The sequence below is a fragment of the Antrostomus carolinensis genome, unplaced genomic scaffold, assembly GCF_000700745.2.
Source record: "Antrostomus carolinensis isolate BGI_N321 unplaced genomic scaffold, ASM70074v2 scaffold6062, whole genome shotgun sequence".
Lineage (NCBI taxonomy): Eukaryota > Metazoa > Chordata > Aves > Caprimulgiformes > Caprimulgidae > Antrostomus > Antrostomus carolinensis.
In genome coordinates, this window is record NW_010297460.1 from 76,061 (window position 1) to 81,214 (window position 5,154).

The following is a 5,154-nucleotide window of genomic DNA, read 5'->3' on the forward strand; positions in this document are numbered from 1 at the left end:
AAGGAAAAAAAGTTGAAGTCATTATATAATAGCACCTTAAATTTATGCAAAATCTAAACTTAGGTTTTTAAGGTCTACTGCTGAAGAATTATCAATATTTTAAGCCTGTTTAGCAGAACAAAGCTGCACTGAATCCCCTATCGCCTCCAAATTTACTTCATAGGTGTGGAATCTACTTTATGTGTCACTGTTTGTCATTCTGCACAGGGTATCCCTCATAAAAAAAAATGTAATTTAACCTCTGTTTTTATTTCATTCCACAGAACCTAATTGTTTTGCTGTCTTATTTTAATATATAGAAAAAAGTATATATAAAAACCCATAAGATCTCTGTATCCAGGATGCAACCACGTCATGTGGCTGGCATGGTCAGACCCAGGTGTCTCAGCCTTTCTTCAGCAGAGAGATGCCCTAGTCCCTTAATCATCTTTGTAGCCTTCCACTGGACTATCTCTAGTAGTTCCTGGTCTTTCTTGAACTGGGGAACCCAGAACTGGACACAGGAATCCAGATGTGGCCTCATTAGGGCTCAGTAGAGAGGGAGGAGAACTTCCCTCGATCTGTTTGTCACACTCTTCTGAATGCACTCCAGAAGGACACTGGCCTTCTCGGCCATCAGGGAACATTGCTGGCTCATGGTTAACTTGCTGTCCACCAAGATTCCCAGGTCCTTCTCTGCAGAGCTGCTTTCCAGCAGGTCAACCCCAGCCTGTACTGGTGCATGGGGTTATCCCTCCCCAAGTGCAGGACTCTACTCTTGCTTTTGCTGATCTTCATTAGGTTCCTCTCTGCCCAGCTCTCCAGCCTGTCCAGGTCTCGCTGAATGGCCACCCAACCTTCCAGTGTATCAGTCACTCCTCCCAGTTTTGTATCATCAGCAAACTGGCTAAGGGTACACAGTCCCTTCATCCAGGTCACTGATGAATAAATTGAACAAGACTGGACCCAGCACTGATCCTTGGGGAACACCAATAGCTACAGGCTTCCAACTAGACTCTGCCGCTGATCACAACCCTCTGAGCCCTGACATTCGGCCAGTTCTCAATCCACCTCACTGCCCACAGCTCCTAAGCTTACTTATGAGGATGTTATGGCAGACAGTGTCAAAATCCTTGCTAAAGTTGATGTAGACAATATCCACTGGTCCTCCCTCATCTCCCCAGCCAGTCATGCCATCATAGAAGGCTGTAAAATAGCCTTAATAAGTGACTCCAACCAGAACAGCACATAACCTTTTCTTTCCCAACGTTACAGCCCCCAAAGCACCAGCATCAGAAGTGTCTTAGTCTGCTGTAGCTAGGCAAACGAAATGTTTAAGACCAACTTTGTCACACTGACAGAAATTCGCTGCCTTAATCATGGCTGTTATAGTCATGTAACTTCCCTTTTACCAGGTGAAAAAAAGATAAAAAACTTCCTTTTCTCAAGTATCTCAAAAAAGTGGTATTATTCACAGTCTTCCTGGCATAAAGGTGTAAAAAAGAGGTTGGAGCTCTCCTTCTTTTCCTTTTTCCTCCAAGCACTGTCTTGCCCCAGCATGTTTGCCTGTCTCTGAAGATGTGACTAGGAGGTTAGAGCTGATAAATGCTTCCATCCCAATTCCTCTAGCTGCCTCTTGACTCCTCTGCTACTTACTAATGTATTTCCAAACAAAGGAAGGAAAAACAAGAAAGGCTGTAGCTTTCCCATTTGGTTTCAGGTTGTGAATTTGGAGCAAATTACTTCATGCCCTTCTCTTATATCTCAGAATCTCCTAGACAGCCTTTTCACACCCAGCTACTCAGTGATTTAACTACAAACAATGAGTTTTCAGCAGCTTTCCAGCTCTGAGCTGTAAGAGGGCATTCAGGTCACAAGTCACTTTCTTCCACAAATGCAAGGGCTAGAAATTACTCCTTCAATGCACAATTACATTCTCAAGTAGACACAAGAACTAAAGGTCTCTCATTTTCAGAAAAAAAATGAAACAAACCATCCCAAGGCTTCAAAGTTGAGACTCATGTCAGCACTCCTCAGGGACTAACTCAGAGACTATCTTCACAAGAGATATTGTTTAAAACAACTTCTGCTAAGTTGCTGCCTCCTCCTCAGCTGAGCTCTGTCATTTGAGTTCCTCTGCCAGGTTTCTTTCACAGATGTACTCAGTCACCAACCAGGATAGGGTTGCTGAACCCTCAGCAGGGCTCTTATTGGAGCAGCTCCAGCTGGGTGTGGGGCAGGAAAGAGCAAGATGAGTGGAAAAGGTTTATTTCCTAAACAGAGAAATCCACATTCCAGGTGAGTTTCCGAAGTCAATTATCTGAAACATGCCCCATTTCATGTCCACTTATTCAGGCAGTCATTTGAGTCTTCCTCTCCATTCAGCAGCTCTTCTCCTTCACACGGCTTCTCGTTTTGGATGAAAGTACAGGGAACATAGGAACCAGCAGCATCAGAACACAGAGGGCTGGGAGCCATCCCCCAGACAGCCTTTTTTGTACCTTCTTCATGTGTTCAGAGAACAGAGCTGCAGAAGCCTCTCAGATACAGATCTTCCTCCTACTCTGCAAGTGAGAAGCCAACACAGTAAGGCTAAGGGCTTCTGAGGGCCTTGCAGCTCCCAGTAGCAGAGTTTTCTTTAGTCCTGTTCTACATATCTCACTACAAATCTCAACTATTAGGAGTTTTCAAGGCTCCTCTCTCATTAAGCAGTGGGCTCCTCCACTCCACATCTGATGCCTTTCAGGTGGACCAGAGGGTAGATGTGCCAGAAAGGACAAACTGATTCTGTTCCTTCTCTTCAGCAGAAGGAAAGGGACACATGAAATACTTTTGTGGTCACAAATGATAAGACATCACAGGCAGCTATCTTTCACACAGAAGGGAAGCAGTACTTCAGGAGAGCTAACTCCACTGAGATACAGCTGTCTTTACTTCTCTGACACCTCTCCATCTGCTAAAAAAATAACTGAAAGAGGGTGGAAGTGAAAAGGAAACCACCACAGCAGCTGAACTGATGTTTAAGAACAAGTACTCTTCAGTAGAGAGATGTGAAGGTAAGCATTTTTTAAAAAATGCTAGTAAGTATTTTGCAAATTTAAAAATTGATTTATTTTTTCACGTATTTGATCTACAATAATTATTTAATTAGCTTTATGTAATTTAAAGCTTTTACTGTGAAGAAGTGTTTCACAGTGAAATCCTGAAGTAAAATTCTTTCCACATTAAGGTAAATATAGCAAAGAGAACAGAAGTATGAGGGCATATCAAATATGGCAGGATATATATACATTTTTAGAACATTCATTCCTTCCAGTGATGACAAATTAATATATTGTCTTCATTCCTTATTTTTTCAAATGTAGGCCCAGATGACTGGGCAAACATAAAAGGATTCCAGTCAAGGATTCCTCGAGAAGACTTATTTCAAACTAAAAGACATAGCAGCTGCAGTTGCAAAGAATACCTTCAACTATAGCAACCAAAAGCAATTACAAAAAGACCTCTATTTTTTCTAGTTTGCCACACATGTGAAAGCATGTTGTATGCAAACTCGTGCAGTCAGTCTGTAGGTTTCCTCCTTGCCAGAAAGAGACAAATAAAATCTTAATAGAAAGAATTATATTTACAGTTATCATAGAATCATAGAATGGTTAGGATTGGAAGGGACCTTAAAGATCATCCAGTTCCAACCCCCCTGCCATCAGCAGGGACACCTTCCACTAGACCAGGTTGCTCAAAGCCTCATCCAGCCTGGCCTTTACTCAGCTTGAGTCTCAGCTAATATCCACATCTTTCCCACAGACTGAGTGGAGGACCTTCTTTTAAATTCTCACACCATCGTTATCTAATAGTTCTAAAGCTAGTTTCACACTAAATAATCTTATTCATATCAGTAACCCATTAGCTCACTGTTGAAACAGTCTCCTCTGATGAGAGCCAGGACAATTATTCCACAACAAACCACAAGAATATATATATAGCAGGTCAGAAAGGAGAGCACATGCTGTCTAACTGAAATGACAATGAACCTCAGCTTGAGACAGGAGGTAGAGTCTGTGGCTCGCTGGTGATTTGCTCTCTGTAACTGAAATAGTCTCTTTACAAATCTGGTGAGACAAATAAACATGTTTCTCCTCAGTGAGCTCTTCAGGGTGTACGCAGCAAGGTTCCCCCTCCTCAATTACAGATGTGACAGATCTAGTTGTTCTTCCTCTCCAGGACTAATTTTTGGGGGATAATATTAGACAACCCAGCTATGAGGCATTCACATAGCTCATTCTCCTTTCTCGTATCCAGATCTACCTAATGGTTGTAAATAACTTCCCGCGGAGCAAGCCAGTTTCTAAATGAACACCAGTGGTTCCCAAGAACACGGTTATGGCAGCAGACTTCAAGTTACAAAGATGTGCTGCTTCCTTTTGTTCGGTTCAAACAAAGTTTGGTTCAGTGAGCAATAAATTATTTTCCACAACAACTGAAGTCCCCCTAAAGATAACATTAATAACAAAAGCTGCTTTAATGAAGGTCTACCTGCTCTCTAGAGCAAACTTAAGATGTGTAAATTAGTTTTAAGCAGATGGCTTTAAGTAGTTAACAGTGGCTTAATGAGGCAAATTAAAAACAGTTCATGATTTGCAAGCCCTCTCTGCTTTGTGCCTTAATTGTTCAACTGCCATTTCTTGGCAATGAGCAGGAATAAAGCAAGCAGCCAGGCATTGTCTGAAAACCAGCACATCATGCCAGAACTGATGCTGCAGTCACAACACCTGAGGGTGAGGCTTGGTGTTACCCATGAGCAGATGGATAGTGAGCCACTACCCCTTCCTGACCCCAGGGCACGTCCTCCCATCTTTCCTTTGCGTCCATATATGCATCATTTACTGCACATGGAATGAAAAAGATCAAATAAAATGCTGAGCAGAAGTATTTTTAGCACACACGGGCTGCTGTGTTGAAAAGCAGTGTGGGGAGATAGCATTCTAGCAGTACATAAGCACAGGCAGGAGGTGAGGATCATCCATGTCGACAGTATTTTTAATGCATAAATTTGCAACTATAACCATAGAATGGCTTGGGTTGGAAGGTATCTTAAAGACTCACAGACTCGTTTGGGTTGGAAGGGACCTTAAAGATCATGGAGTTCCAACCTCCCTGCCATCAGCAGGGACACCT

General features: G+C 42.4%; 1 protein-coding gene across 1 annotated transcript in view; it reads right to left on the minus strand.

The window, feature by feature from the left end:
* The window catches only part of LOC104520431 (mannosyl-oligosaccharide 1,2-alpha-mannosidase IB), a gene marked incomplete at its 5' end in the record, with an annotated part of 78,348 nt that overhangs the window by 30,622 nt on the left and 42,572 nt on the right, over positions 1 to 5,154 (minus strand). The window lies entirely within an intron of this gene.